At 54.7% G+C, this 15,730-nt stretch overlaps 1 protein-coding gene across 3 annotated transcripts in view; it reads left to right on the top strand.

The window, feature by feature from the left end:
* Nucleotides 1-15,730, top strand: part of DAB2IP (DAB2 interacting protein) — a 188,604-nt gene that overhangs the window by 21,938 nt on the left and 150,936 nt on the right. Inside the window, exon 1 of one of the 3 annotated variants that reach the window (XM_047829650.1) lies at nt 96-310. The exons of the other annotated variants lie outside the window; for them this stretch is intronic. The gene's annotated coding sequence lies outside the window, so the exon portion shown is untranslated. Of the gene's footprint in view, nt 1-95; nt 311-15,730 lie in introns of those variants that run through there. 3 annotated transcript variants of the gene reach the window in all.

Here is a 15,730-nt window from a genome sequence, read left to right as displayed (position 1 = left end):
CCGGCCCGGCGGGCGGAGCTGCGGGTGGCGGGGCCTGCGATTGGCGGGGCTGGGCCGGCCGGGTGGCCGGGGGAGCCCGGGAGCCCTGGAGCCCGAGCAGCGCGGCACAGGCGGAGGCGCGGAGCCGGCCGGAGCGCGCTCCTGCCGGGCCCGCCGCCGGCTTGGCCCGCTCCGCCTGGCTGGCGCTACGGAAACTTTCCTGCGGCCTCGCGACCCCGCGACCCCGCCGCCTCGTGACCCTGGCCCTGTGCGGCTCGGGCTCCGGAGCCTTCAGGATGGCAGCGCCCAGCGGCCCCGCCGGCGCGTAGAGGTAAGCGCTAGGGCCCCCGCGCCGGTGTGAGGGGGGGGACCCCGGGGCTTGCAAGGGTCCCAGAGAGGGTCCGAGAGGATCCGGGGGCCCTAATGGAAGGTATGGGGGGGGGGGGACCGGACTGAGGAGGGGGCTGCGACTTTGCTTTACTTAACCCTCTTCTACCCTACAGTCCTCCTGTGCCGCCCAAGGATCTTTGCCAGGTGCGATGACCCTTTTAACTTCCCCGTGCGCCGGGCCTTGATCACTGGGTCCTGGGGAGAGAACCGCGGAGGGGGGCGGGGGTAGGTAACAAGGATGGGACCCCAGCTGGGGGCCTGCAGCCGGCGGCGCGTTTAGAGTGGGGGGTTTCCTCCAGCCTCCCAACCCCAGTGCTTCCAGTGGTCCCCCCAAACTTCAGACCCTCCTCAGCTCACCCTGGGGGTTGGTAATTGAACAGCCACTCCTCTCATCCCAGAGTCAGGCACCCCCGGGCACCCAAGTTTTAGGTGTTGTTTTGTTCCACCGGTAGCCACTCCTCACTGTTCAGGGGGCGGGGTCATTGAAGAGAGGTCTCTTTCTGGCTTCCTGGGCTGCCCTGAACGGTGAGCTAAAGCAGGGTAGCAGCAGGGACCAAACCCGTCTAGGTTCCAGATCGCAGCCTAGTGGGAATGGTTGAGCTTTCTGGTTTCCAGATGCTCCATTCTTTTGAGCTGTCTGGCTTGAGTCATATGGGAGCTGAGCCCCTCTCCTCCTGCCCCCCTTCTGCTGTTTAGGGGTGAAATCAATTTTGATTTGAATTTAATTTTAATTGAGGGTGGAGGAATAGGTAGCGTATCACCTATGGGGATCATCTTCTTTAACATCATTTGCCCTCAGTGTCAAAAGCCAAACACCTTTCTGTGTTTTCCTGACCTCAGACAGTACAGCCAAGAGTTAAACACCAAACCAAACACTAGCTCTGAGGCCCAGAGAATTTGGGTGCAAACCCCAGCCATTCACTAGCTGTGTGTCCTTCGGAAGGTTCCTAACCTCTCTGAGCTCAAAGATCTCACCCCAGGGGGATGTGCTGAGGCTTTAAGAAACGTAAGGCCTGGAAAGCACCTGGCTCGTAGGACAACAGCCTTGGGCTCCAATCTGTATCCTGGAGATTGGGCCCCCTTGCTGCTGGAGCCCCCCCAGCCCCTATGTGCCTCAGTTTCCCCTCCTCTCAAAAGTTGGTGTGAACCTGCCTCTCTTAACCAGCCCTTTTGAGAAAAGTACACACATGCCCATATCTTCCAAGGCATACAATTTCAGTGTTTGTAGGGCTCAGATTTAAGACAGCCGCATCCGTTCCCCTCCTTACGTAAACTGCTCAGAAGGCATCAGCCTTTCTACCTACCACTGAGCTCTCCCCATCGCTTTTGGATTTGTGGAGGTAAGGGCTGTAAATATCAGAGCAGTGCAAATGCACGAATTAACCAGCATTACAGGGAGAGGGACTGACCTGTAGAACTCGGCTGAAAGTCACCTTGAAGAACTCTAGGCCACCCTCTCTTCTTCCTTCCCTGGTGCTGTATCTCTACTTGGTGAACCTCTAGTCTTTTTAGCTGGGATCCTCTAGTGACAGTCCACTAGGCAGCTGGTTTCATGATTGGGCAACTCCAGTGTGTTAAAAATTCCTTCCTGTGTGGAGCGGAGATTTGTGTCCCTGTTACTTCTACCCACTGGTTCTGGTACAACCCTTCAGGCATCTCTTACTGGCTCAATTATTCACTGTGGTCCCCTGGTGCCTGCTGTTCTGTTCTTCCCTTAGGCATTGAGCACACTGAGCTGAGTTTGGCAATGATTGTAGCACCGTTTAGTGAGTGTTTATGATACGCTAGGTCCTGTGCTGAGGGCTTTACACATATTATTTCCTTGGGACATATCATTACCCTCAGGACAACACCTGAGGCTGATTCCTTTTCTTAAATTTTTTTAAAATGTTTTTATTTTATTTTTGACACTGAGAGAGACAGAGCATGAGCGGGGGAGGGGCAGAGAGAGAGGGAGACACAGAATCCGAAGCAGGCTCCGGGCTCTGAGCTGTCAGCCCAGAGCCCGATGTGGGGCTTGAACTCACATGAGATCATGACCTGAGCCAAAATCGGAGGCTCAACCAGACTGAGCCACCCGGGCACCCCAGGCTGGTTTCTTTTCTTATCCTCATTTTGCATGTGAAGAAACAGGTTCAGAGAGGTCTCGAGATTTACCTAAAGTCAGACAACCCCTAAGGAGCCGAGCTGCATCCCAAACCCAGCATCTGCCTTTAGAGCCCTTGCTTCTAATCGTTATTTTCGTCCTGTGCTGGCCCATGTCGTGTGTGTCCATGAGTGTGTATACATGTGTGCATTCACCCAGGTCTCTGGTGTGTGCTTTATCACAACCACCTGGGGCACCTATTAAAATGCAGATTTCTCATCTCTACTCCACACCTAGGGAGTAGAGGAATGTGTACTTTTAAAAACTCCCTGGGTATGGGGGTGCTTGGGTGGTTCAGTCAGTTAAGCATCTGACTTTTGATTTTGGCTCAGGTCATGATCTCAGGGTTTGTGAGATGGAGCCCCTCATCAAGGCTCAGCTCAGTGTGGAGCCTGCTTGGGATTCTCTCCCTCTCTCTCTCTCTCTCTCTGTCCCCCTCCCCCCCACACACACTTGCACACACGGTCTCTCTTCTCTCTCAAAATAAATAAATAAACATTCCGAAAAATAACAAATAAGAACACTCCAGGGCCCTTCTCATGCACAGTACAGTCTGGGAACCGTAGCTCTAAGGTGCACTCAGGAAGAGAGTGTGGGAGATGGGTTCCAAGCAATCTAAGTCCAAGCCTTGGCTCCACTCTCTTTGGCTGGTTAGTCTCCCTTTCTGGGTCTTTCTCTCCATTGTAAAACAGGCAGGATGTTATACCCACTGGTGGGCTGATTGCTTTCTGTGGAAGTCTCCTGGGTGGCTGTCAGGCATTCTGGGGAGGCCCCTGGAGGACAGAGGTGAGCCTCTCCTGCCACGTCTGGATGTGCATGGCAGCAAGCCTGTGGTTCCCAGGAGGCCCTGCGCCCCCCACCTCCCCCCCTCAAAGCCTGTGACCTCTGCTTTCTAGAAAGATCAGTGTACCTTGGGTGAGGAACCTGTGCTCAGATTTCTCAGCTGGGACGGTGAGGACCCAGGAGAAGGGAGCAGGACCCCCCCCCCCCCTTCCTCCTCTGTGGCCCCATGATGACCTCTGTCCTCCCAGACAAGGGACTTCCTGGGGAGGGGAGCGGGTGTGCCTGCCTTGTGCGCATCGATGCTGTAAACCCAGTGGACACCCACCCCTTCCCCTGGAGGGCTGTTTTGCTGGCCCCTGGGCAGCTCTGGGGGAAATGTCTGACTTCAGGCTGGCTGGGCTGGGCTGGCCTCCAGGAGGGGTGAAGGTAAAGGAATCGCTTGCCTGGGCCTCAGCAGGATCCCGGTCCTGACCTCCTAGCTCTGCTCTACACAGAGCACTTGCTCTACCTTTACTCTGTTTGATCCTGCTGAAAGCACAGAGTTATTAAACACCCATTTTTTTTAACGTTTATTTATTGTTGAGAGACAGAGAGACACAGAGCACGAGCAGGGGAGGGGCAGACAGTGTCTCTGTTTTTAATTTTTTTTAATGTTTATTTATTTTTGAGACAGAGAGAGACAGAGCATAAGCAGGGGAGGGGTAGGGAGAGAGGGAGATAAATCCGAAGCGGGCTCCAGGCTCCGAGCTGTCAGCACAGAGCCCGACGCGGGGCTCGAACTCACAAACTGCGAGATCACGACCCGAGCCGAAGTCGGTCGCTTAACCAACTGAGCCACCCAGGCGCCCCATTAAACACCCATTTTACGGAAGAGGTCACTGGAGTCCAGGAAGCTGCTGTGACATGTCCGAAGCTCTAATGTCTGTGTGCATGGGAAAGATGGGAAGGTCAGAACTTGAACCCAGGTCCCTTGACCATAAGCACAGGGCTTTTTTTTTTTTTTTTCTGTACCGTATCCAATACCCTGTGTTCTACCGCCCCACCTGGTCATGGCTTTGGTGCCAGACCCTCCTGGAAGCCTGAAGACGTGGGTTCTGGCTGGACCACCACTGGGCTGCGTGACCCTGGGCAGGGCCGGTCATCTCTCACGATTGATTTTCGTTTCCTTGTCTGCAAAGGTGGGGGCGTTTAGTTAGATGTCTGACGTTCCTTTCAACCCCCGCATTCACAGGTTACGCTCTGTTTTCTGCATTTCTGGAGAGGGGGTTCCGTGATGGGCGCAGGGCACGGATGAGTTGTTGGCTTGGGTTGGAGGGCGATGCGCAGCCCTGGCTTGGTGCGAACAGTCAGCAAGGCTTTGTGGGCTCAGTGTCCAGGGGACTCAGGGAGCCGAGGGCTGCGGGCGCAGGCAGCGGGAGGGAGCCCAGGGCAGGGCCAGCTTGCTCACCTCTGGAATTAGTAGTCTGCGCTCTGAACACTGCAGGGGGGGTGATGGGGGGGTTGGCCGGGGTTGTGGGAGGGAGCCGAGGGAGCAGCGGAGGGGCTCTGAGACCAACCCAGCTCCAACCCAGCTGAGCCCCCTCTCTGCCCACGACAGCCTTGGCGGAGAGGCCCCGAGCATGTGTAGTAGTCCCTGTCTCCCTCCCGAGCCACCACATGCCTCTCCCCTGCACATCCCCAGCATTCCTTGAGGCCGGCCCCTCCCAGCTGGGGTCTGTGCCAGCTGGGCTATAGCCTCTCCCTGGAGCAGAGCAGCTGGCTGAGGGGATCCAGTTCCCTGTTCTCCATGCCCGGGGTGAGCCCCTAGCAGCCCTGCTTCCTAAAGCTGGGTCTCGTTAACCGCAGCCTCCACCAGCCTCCTGCCCTCCGCTTCCCTCCATCCAGCCCCTTCTTCCCTCCCCTGGGGGCGGCTCCCTGTTACCCACCTTCCGGATCGAACCTGCGATCCACGCCATTCTCCTTCTGCTGTTATCCTGTCTTCCCTGTGCTCTTCAGGCCGCCTGTTTCCTGGTCTCTGCCTGTGACTCCTGGATGCCCTTCTCTCTCGGCCACTGCTTCACTGCCCAGATTCTTCCTGCCCCTCTGGGTCTGGCACAAACGTCACCTCCACTTGGTCTCATCCTTCCACGAAGGGTGAACCGTCCCCTGTGCGGTCCTGGCTTGTAGCTCCTAACAACTGCCTCCTTTACACTTTGCCGTCAGCTTGCCCGTCTCCCAGGATGGGCTCTGAGCTTCTTGAGGGCAAGGCCTGGGCCTTACTTTTCATCTCTGTGCCCACGGAGCGGGCGGAGCCCGGACGGGGCCTTCTTTGGGCTAGTAAATGCTCATAAAGCCTTGTAGGGTTGGACTGGTTGTCACTGGGCTTGGCTTTTCTGTTCCTGGCTCAGAGCATTTTGCCGGCACCCTGCTTCCCAGGGCAAACAGCCGGGGGGGCCTGTCATTGTGTGTTCTGTACCAGCCTGCCTGCAGCCGAGGGACGGACAGAAATGCCTTTGGTTTGTGGCAAGACTTCCCTGCCTCCTTTGGGTTGGTCCTGATCTGCTTTTTTATTCTGTTTTGTGGCATCAAAGACGGAGAAGCCTGGAAGAGGGTCTGAAAAGGGTGTATCAGTCCACCCCCCACCCCACCCCCCGCCGCAGGCTGAACTTCAGCGCTTCAGGTCTCCAGTGCGCACCAACACGCATCACCAAGATGCCTCTGCCTCGGTAGAATTCCTAAGAGTTTGCAAAGTACTTAGGAAGAGTCTGTGGGCTCATCGGGATTGTGCTGGGGGCTTTCAGACATAAGCAGAGGCACCCAGGGGGTCACGTGACTCTTCTAGGGATGTACAGCTATTTGCTGGCAGAACCTCCAGTGAAACTGTCTGTCCCTGAGTTCAGCGGTGGGGGAGGTTTGCTAATCCAGGGGGTTTGAAGGCTCCCCATTCAGAACAAGGCTTTTTTTCTTTGCAACTCTTGTGTTAGGGTCATTTTCTCTGCTGGCGTCCTTTGATGAGAGTGAACTTAGGTAGTAGGTAGTGGCCGAGGTGGGATCTGGGAGAACAAACAACGTCCTGATGAACTGAGCCAACACTCACACAGGTGGACCAGTGACAGGTCGGAGCTCTATCCTGAAGTAGGAAGCTCCCATCTCCCTGTAGGTCACAGGGGCTGATAACCTATTAAAGACCCATCTTGGGGGCGCCTGGGTGGTTCAGGCTGTTCAGCCTCAGACTTTGGCTCGGGTCATGATCTCACAGTTGCTGAGTTTGCGCCCCGATCTCGGGCTCGCTGCTGACAGCGTGGAGTCCGCTTGGGCTCTTCCGCTCTCTCTCTGCCCCTCCCCTCCTCAAAAAATAAATAAACTTAAAAAAAAAAAAAGACCCATCTTGGAGTGAGGTCAGAGGGATGCTAGGGGTGCTGGAGGGAAAGGGGCAAGACTGGTAATGGTCGGGTTTTACGTTCAGAAGCTGCCCAAGCCCCTCGCTCAGAAGCTGGCAGGGGCCTCAAAGCCTGGTGGCCTCCCGTGACATCTTTGTTACTAAACATCCTACTCTCTTGCGCTTGATTGGTTTACCCGCCTCCACCCCTGCCTCTGCCCCTAGACTGAGCATCCTAGCACGGGTCCCTCAAGGCTGACCCCTCCGGGTGACCCTGTCTGGCTGTCACCGGCTGGAGAATATGTGACAACTGAGTCCACCAGGAAATGGCTGTTTGACAGGGACAGCGAGGACCCAGCCAGACATAATGGAAGCTGGCCCTGGCTGGAGCAGGGATCTCGGAGCCTTTCCCGGCAGAGGGAAAGCCATCAAAGCTGGCGCTGCTTCCGGGAGGAGACAATTCCCAAAAGGCTCTGCCAAACCCCCTGATAGGGATCTGCAGGGTGTGTGAGGGATTTGTTTTTCGGCCAGGATGTGGGGAGTTAAAAATAGACATCCTAATCCCTTGGGATCGTGTCACACTTGAGGCTGTGCAGAGCCCTTTGGCTCCATTATCTCACTCGAGTGGCTCGGCAGCCGTTGACGTAAGTAGAGGTCACACTGCCCGCGTTGTAAATGGGCACGTGGAGGCATGGGCCCAATTACTCACTGGAGCCCATACCCAAAATGTGGTGACGGAAGCCAGGTCTGTTCCCTCCGTCTGCGTTCTTTATTCGGAAGGAGCCCGATTAAAGTCTAAAAGTCAGCAGGCTGTCCAAGAGGGCAAGGGGGCGGTCGAAACAATAGAGGCAGATTATTAAGGAAAATGGCAAGGGCAGTGAGGAGACAAGGACAGATCACGGCCCCAGCGGGCAAAGGCTCCAGAGGGGGCTAGAGAATCGGAGAGTGTAAGTGGCTGGAGAGGGTGTGGGGGGGAGGTGGGGCTGTGATGGGAGTGAAAAAGTCCCCTTGGGACCTCACATCGAACACCTTGAATGGCATAGTAAGGAGGGTGAACAGGATGCTGCAGGCAACAGGGAGCCATTGAGGTTTCCAGAGCACAGCAGTCACCCGCTTTATCAACAGTGCAGTGCGATGGTGTGCTCCCTGGCTTTGCTACAGGTGTCATTCTATGGTGTTTGGTAGAGCACATTTCATAGAAAAGCCTGGGGAGACCCCCTGTCTGTCCCCACCTCTCCTGGAACCCAGCACTGCAGAAGAGAGAGGCTCTCGTTTGCCGCTGCCTCTGGGTTCTGCTAGGAGCCAGCTCTGGGGCAGAGTCTGTATCTGGGTTTCTTGGCTTTTCCTGGTTTGTATCCAGGTTCTTCTGATTGTCTGCACCCTGGTGGGGAGGAGTGACGAGGGGGAGACGGTGGCCGAAGTTCTGGGAGAAGTCTCTTCTCCTCTCCTGGCCTGATTCACTGGAATTTTGTACAGTTTACTCTGGCGCCCGCAGCTCTGTGTTCCTGGCCCCTGACAAGCTCTGACTACCGGGATTGGTTTTCCTCTCCTCCCAGCCCCACCCCTCAGTTCGGACCTCCCACCCACACCCCCTAGTCAGGCCCAGCTTCTCCTGGCAGCCTGTGCCATTCACTCCAGCAGCCCTGGCCTCTCCTTTCATGCATCGTAGTGCCCTCTAACCTGTACCTTCTTTAGGGCTTTGCTCCTTCCCCAGCTGGGCCAGAGGCCCCTGGTGGGCAGGACAGGAGTTAAACCAAATCTGAACTGAACAGACCATTGGAAATCTGAAATCTGCCCATTTTAGGGTTGGGCAGACAGAGGCCTGCGTTTGCTTTAAAGAAGCTCATGGCAGGGGAGCCTGGGTGGCTCAGTCGGTTAAGCGTCCGACTTCGGCTCAGGTCATGATCTCACGGGTTCATGAGTTTGAGCCCCCCGATCGGGCTCTGTGCTCACAGCTCAGAGCCTGGAGCCTGCTTCGGATTCTGTGTCTCCTTCTCTCTCTGCCCCTCCCCTGCCCATGCTCTGTCTCTCTCTCAAAAATAAATAAGCATTAAAAAAAAAATTAAAAACAAAAACGAAGTTCATGGCAGAGCTGTGACTGGAACCCAGATCTCCTGCCCCTCCTGGTCTTTGGAGGCAACACCCCCCTGCTTTTCGGAGCCACTCTCATTTTTCAGCTCCAAGAGCAGGGATTCCCAGCTCAGCGTGAATCCCAGTTTCGCAGCCTTGGCTCCTCTTGGGGCCGAGAGGCAGTGATGCGAAGTCCGCGGGTTCCCAGAGAGGGCTCTTGGCGTTGGCGTTGGATTAGTCACAGGGATGAGATCACTACTCACCTCTGGATGGGGGAGGATGCCAAGGTTTGGGAACTTTCACTCTGAGCCACTTGTCGATTGTGTGTGTGTGTGTGTGTGTGTGTGTGTGTGTGTGTGTGTGTGTGCGCGCGCGCACGGACGTGTGTGTGTGTGAAAAACAAACCTGTTGGTTGGGACTTTGTACTTGGCCTGTGAATTGCAGAGATGGGAAAGCTGCTGGGCCCTGAGAGCTCCTGGGCTGGGCCGTTTCACATTCCCAAGAGAGTAGCTCTGTGTCAAGAAAGAGCTTGAACCAGGAGCCAGAAGCTCATGTCAGTGTTTGTTCTGTGCAAGGTGCAGGACCTGTCTGGGCTGTAAAATAATAATTCCTAGCAGCCCACACTGTCTGAGTGCTCCCCTGGGCCAGGCACTGGGCTCAGGACTTTCCGATATTAGCACATCTGGTGCTCACAACAGACTTATGGGGTCCTGTTATTATTTCCATTTTGCAGATGAGGAAACTGAGGCCCAGAGAGGAGGAGTTACTAAGGTCACCTAGCAGGGAAGGGGGAGAACTAGAGTTTGAATGAAAGTCTTTTCTACCCCACACTGTGCTTCCCACCCTCCAGCTGCCACGTAAATATAAATACAGAGAAATTGGGTGCGATTAAGCTGGTGAGGAGCAGGAAGGGGGTGACTGTGGAGTCCTTTTCTAGTCTGACATCACCCCCCATGTTTCCCCTCTAACAGTGGCCTTGAGCAGCCAGAGAGGGAGCAGAGGAGAGCAGGTATGGCTGTATCCAGGCTCCATGAGGGAAGGGCACATTAAAAGCCATGCTCTCACAGATACCCAGTCGTGGGCCTGCTTCTCTCTGGCCCCTGTAGCTCTTGGCTTTTTTTGATGTTGATGTTAATTCCTTTCCCCCTCCCCCCATTTCCCTTTGAGTGGAGTGACCAATGCGGTGTTGATTCAGATTTGGAAGCGGGGTCTGTTGCTGGAGGCTGAGTCCTGGACTCGGGGTGGGAGATGGGGGAAGAAGCCAGCGGCCTGTTCCCACCCCAGAAGGGCCTAGCACTGCAGAGAGGCCAAGGGTGGGGGGTGGTCTGGGGCCCACGAAACTGGAGTCCTGGCTGGTTCGCCTAGCCTAAGCCGTGGGACACGGACAAAGTTACCTCACTTCTCAGATCCTCAGTATTCTCATCTGTAAATTGGGCATAACAGCAATACCTATCTTCTAGGGCTGTTGTTGGGTTAAAATTAGGCACCGAGCCAAGAGCACAGCTCAGTGTCTACACATAATACACAATAAATGCTAGTGTTCTGTTGTTACTTACCATTCTTGGCACTGTTGTTAATGAGGGCCTTCTCAGTCTGCTTCCCATTGGTCTTGGAATACTCTGGCCCGTGCTCCTTTCCAGAACTTTCTGCTTCTGGTGAAGGCAGTTCTGGGCATATAGAAATCGGAATTAAAGAGACTATATGAATGGCTCGTTTATTTGTCTTGTAAAGACACACAGCGACTCAAATTGCCCAAACAAAAAGGTTTTCGAATATGGGTTTTTAAGTGCGCTGCATTGATGAATAGAGACAGGGGATAATAGAGGAAAAGATTTCTTTAAGGTGCCTGAAGTTTGTATTTCGCATTCACATTCCACTAGAGCTCGTTTCTGCTGTTTAAATCACTGGGATGAGGCTTTGTTGAAATAGATCTGCCGGGTGAAGGTGAGGAGGACTCAAACCGGTGGTAGTTTCTGCTTCTCCCTCTCTCCCGAGAACCTCTGGGGTCCAGTCTTAGGTAGAAAGCGTGCCTCATCTTTGGAGAGGCCACAGGTGGGTGTATGGGAAGGGCGAGCAGTCAGGGAGGCTTCCTGGAGGAAGGGAGGCTGGAGGGACCCCCCCGCCCCCCGCCCCCCCCCTCCCCCGGGAGGACAGCTGCCCAGCCTTCTGCAAATAGGATTGTAAACCCCCTTCTCCCAAGCCTCCCTGCTTCTCTGTGACGGCCCGGCAGCCAGGACGGACCAGGCTAGGCAGGACACTTGGGCAGGAAAGAAGTGTCCAATCCTGCCTCGGTTTCCCCGTTTAGACCTGAACATCCCTTTATTTGGGGCATGCCTTTGGAGAGGGAGCGGAGGCCTGCGGATGAAGACGCGGCTTTGAAATCAGACCCGAGTGTGGCGCGTCCACGGCGTGCTCTGCGACGAGTCATTTCCCTGCCTGCACCTCAGTTTTCTCAACTGTCAAATGAGGGTAATAGTGACACCTACGTCACTGCCTTGTTTTGAGGCGTAAGTGAGGTAATGCGTGTAAAGTGCTTATCACAGAGCTGGCACGGGGCGAGGGCCTGTCATTATGAACCTCCGGCCCGCGGTTGTTTTCAGCTCGGGACACACCTCTCCGCCCCCACCTCTCCCCTCCGCCAGAGCTCCTGTTGTTGACATCCTCCTCACCAGCTAGTGCGGGGATTTTAAGTATTTATATCCTTGCTGGAATTTCTCTTTGCATTGTCTAGTTAATTACCTGATTGAATCAAGGGAAACAATTTCACTTCCTTTCCCGCACAAGGGCAGGAAGTGGTCTGGTGCCTTCTTTACTGCGATGGAGATGATTATCGAAATATTTGATGATCATGATGCCTCCCTCCCTTGAGCGGTCTGCTCCCCCCTCAGGACGGCTCCACAGGCCCCATAAATCAAGCAGCAGCCACGTGCTTGGGAAACATAAATCTTGTGGAGGATGTTGATGGGTTCGGCCACACGTTTCTATCAGTGCCAACTTGTGTTTTGGCACCTTCTTGCCCGTTCCCCGGAGGGACGGTTGCAAAAACTCCCTTTAAATATCTAGAACTAATGACCTCTGTATATAGTTGGGGGTGTTCTGGCCAGTGAAGTATAGATCAAAAACCCGGGCATCGGGACAAAGCTTCAACATGGCAGGGAATAATTGGCTCTTCTCCACACCTCGATGGTGTTGGCGGCATTGGGTTCTGCCCTGTCCCCTCACAGTGCAGTGCTTAGGGGCATGAGTTCTGTAATTGATATGCTGGAGGCTTCCAATCCCTGCCCACTACTCAGGAGCTACGGGAATCGGGGGAGCCACTTGACCGGCCCTTGCCTCTGAAAGGAGACACGCACTAGAACCTGCTTCACAGGAGCGTTGTGAGAATTGTACTTCACACTGTACTACACACGGTAACTACTCAAGGAGCAAGCCATTATTTGCTCAAGGACCTCAAAAAAACCCTTACTGTGTTTCTTATCCCAAGACCCTTCCCACCTCGCCTTTCCAGCCTTCCCTCCTTCTCTCCAGATAACAGTTAAGGCAAATCGTTGGACCCAGCAAGCCCAGGGATCTCCCCTGCCCCCCCCCCCGCCCCCCCCCCCCCCCGCCCCGGGCTCCTGCTTGGACAGTCTCCTCAGCGTGGGATGTCCCTTCCTTGTCTCTGCCCCTCCTTTCTCCTTTAGAATTTATCTTAAGCTCTATGCCTCCGTGAATTTTTCCTATAGCCCCCTGACCGGTTCCCTTTAAATGCCTTATTACACCCACCTTAGGTCTGCAGCCACTGTTGGCCCTACTGCGTTCCATGGACTATCAGTCTGGGGGAGGTACTTAGCAGGAAAAGAGTTTGGGAAGAGGCTGCATGCTTTATGAGCAATCATACGGTACCAATTCATGTTAGCAATTTTGAAGGCTCTGAGAAGGTCTGCAGAGAAGAAACCAGCCGAACTTTGTTTTTACCCCAGGACTCTCCAAACCTCTAACCATAGGTATTCTTCTTCTTGGAGAACCTGTTGACAAGGCTTTGTCTTGGGGATGCGGTGCTGTAGACATCCGTGTGATAGTTTGGTGCTGTTTCCCCATTTTGCAATGAAGGAAACCAAGTAACAGGCCTCAGAAACACCTGCATGCCCCTACCTTCCGGATCAATTGGTAGGTCCTTTATGTGGGTATCCGGGGCCAGGTGGCAAGGAGAGGCTGTTGGGTGTCAGCCAAGGACTTGCTGTCACAAAGCTTCTGCCCTTGTTGAGGGGATGAGATGAACGCGTGGCACACAGAGAGATTAACTGCCGAATCATGTATCCCTGGGCCTGTGTGTAACGGGAGCTCTGGCCTCGCCCGCGTCCCTGCTCAAGGAAGGACATGAGAGTCAAATGTCCGCTGTGAACATTGCACTGTCCCCAGGGCCCGGGACCCTGGAACTCACCCACCCACCTCCCATCCTGAGCCCCGTGGATTTCTGAAACGCTGGTTGGGTTTTCCTGCAGGAGCACAGCCGAGGAAGGGGCGAGAAGGCAGAAGGGAAGAGAATAGCCTTCTGTTTATCAGTGCACTGTCTCCCCTTCCTTTCTGGGGGAAAATGCTCTCTTTTTTTATTCCTCTTTTATTATCTGAAATTCTCTGGGGAGCAATTACCTGACGGTGGGAATTATCTGCTGTCTTTATTCTAACGCCTGTCTGCCTGAGCTCCTTCTTGGAGTAATTGATTTTGGTAATTCAGAGCTGTTGAGTGTTGTTTTGGGGGAGGGTGCTGGTGCAGAGGCAGGGGGGATGCCCACAAAGGCATTTTCAGAGGCACTGGTGGCCAGTGGCTGCTGGTGATGGGTGAGGGTGAGGGTGGGCGTGGGGGGGTGGGGCCGTGCCTGCAGATAATGTATGTCTTACCTTTAAATTTGCCCCCTCTTGCATTGAAGATGCCTGGCTTGCACAGAGCTCATCTGACTGTGGCGGCTGGGGCAGGTTTATTGTAGGAAAAGGAGGAGCCGAAGGGCAGGGTGTCAGGTCTAATGGGTTTGGGTCACTGCTCACCACAGGCAGTTCAGCGCTGGGGCATTGGCCCCGACCTGACCCTGACCTTGGCCCTCACTCTCTGGCCTCCTGGAGGGCGAGGGAGGCTGCAGCGACTCCCAGGAGAGCCTTTAGGGAGGGCAGCTGCTGTGAATCGGCCTGACCTTCCCCCTGGGCGGACAGAGGTGCTGGCTCTGGACCCCGGAGAGTCCGAGGGACGGCGGGAAGGGAGGGCCTCGGCGTGGCGGGGAGCGCCGACATGGGAGTTTTACTGCTCAGTGGATGGGAGGCAGTATGAGGGACTTCCTGCCAGAAACGGTCCCCCTGCAAATGCCCAGAGAAGACCTGGTTTCAAATGAGCAAATGGTCTGGACGTGGGAGGAAAAGCTCGGACTGGAAGGTTCCTCGGATCCCTCTCATCCGGGGCCTGTATGGAGGAGGCAGCCCGCTGCCAGGGCTTTGGCGGAGGGGGGGGGAGGGGGCGGTCTCTCCTCTCCAGACCAGGGGCGGTGGTCATAACCACCACCCTCCCTGTGGGAGGTCTGGACCATGCACTCCCTTCCCTGATGTTCAGCCTGGCTGCCACGTGGCCTTTCCACCCCCATTCTGCTGACAAGGAAGTCAAGGCCCAGGGTGATCTGTTCAAGTTCCCACAGTGAGTCAGGAGCAGGGCGAGGCCTCACACCATTCTCCTGACTCCCAGACCAGGACCTCTGGGGGCAGTAGTGGAGGGTGGGGGCAACCAGGGAGAGGGGGGCGGTGATCTCTCTGGTTCCGCCACGGCTCTGAGCTGGAGTCAGTTCTGGGCCTGGTTTCTTGGGTCCGGCTGTCCACCTGCTGCGCTGGGGAGCTCCTGAATGACAGGTCTCTCTGTCACCTTGGGGTCACCCCTCAGGGCCCAGCTCCGGGCTTACACTGGGGTCAGGGGTTCCTTTCAGGTCCAGGAAACAAAGACCCCCCCCCCTCCAAACTGGCCAAAGTTAGAGGGATTTTATGAACTCACATATATAAAGAACTCAAGGAAGCCCAATGAATCCTAACTAAATGAATTAGTTAGGATGTCCTATCTGTCTCACTCCTCCCGCTTCCCCCAGTTCTAAGCTCTATTTCTCCACTGAATTAGAGTGGGGAGGGGGGATCCTCAGGGAAAATTGGGGTGCCAGCCCTGGCAGAAGGGGGAGCAGAAACACACAAAAACAACAAAAGAGCCATAATAACAATGCACATGCCATGCGTGGTTAGTAAATTCAATGGATTTTTGCAGACATTTTTTTTTTTCCCCAGAGAAGGAATGTTCATTGGAGACACAACATCCACGTGGTATTCACATCACTTCCTATAAGCGAAACAAAGCAAACCCTGGGCATTGAGAGGATCTGAAGCAACATCGTGGCCCGGCAGAAGAGAGTGCTATAATCAGTTAGCGAGGCGCGCCTAGGCCCTGGTGGTGGGGGTGGCGGGGGCTGGTGTGCTGTGTGGCCTGTTTGCCATCCCTAGTCTGGTCTGAGTTTTCGTGTTGTACAGATGCTTTCAAGGATTGAAAACAATTGGGTTGAACGTAAACAATTTTGAATGATTCCCCCAAACTTTCAAAGGTCAAATTCATGTGCTTGGAAGCCCTTTCTGGCCAGATACAATATTACCCTATAGAACTGACGGATAAATTACAATGTAATTGGGCGTGATGAAGGAGCGATTGTTGGAAGGTGTGGCTTCTGGCGCTGTGAGGCTCCAGGGAGGCCTTCTTGTCCTTGGACTGTGACAACAGTGAGCTCTGTGGCTCCTGCCTGGAGACACATATTTATTGAGTGCTTACCATGTGCCAGCCACTGTTTCAGTGCAGGTTGAGAACTGGCGTATGATTTGGGGACCTCCTAGCAAACCACCTCTGGGGCCTGAAATTCCACCATTAGTGATTGATTCCTTTGGGTTAAACATTGTACTTTTTAGTTTAGGCGTTCGGTGCTAAGGAGATACCGAATGGGGATCTCATTATCTCT

Source organism: Prionailurus viverrinus, chromosome D4, assembly GCF_022837055.1.
Source record: "Prionailurus viverrinus isolate Anna chromosome D4, UM_Priviv_1.0, whole genome shotgun sequence".
NCBI classification, from domain to species: domain Eukaryota; kingdom Metazoa; phylum Chordata; class Mammalia; order Carnivora; family Felidae; genus Prionailurus; species Prionailurus viverrinus.
Note: the sequence above shows the minus strand (reverse complement) of the source record. Positions and strands in the feature narration are given on the sequence as shown.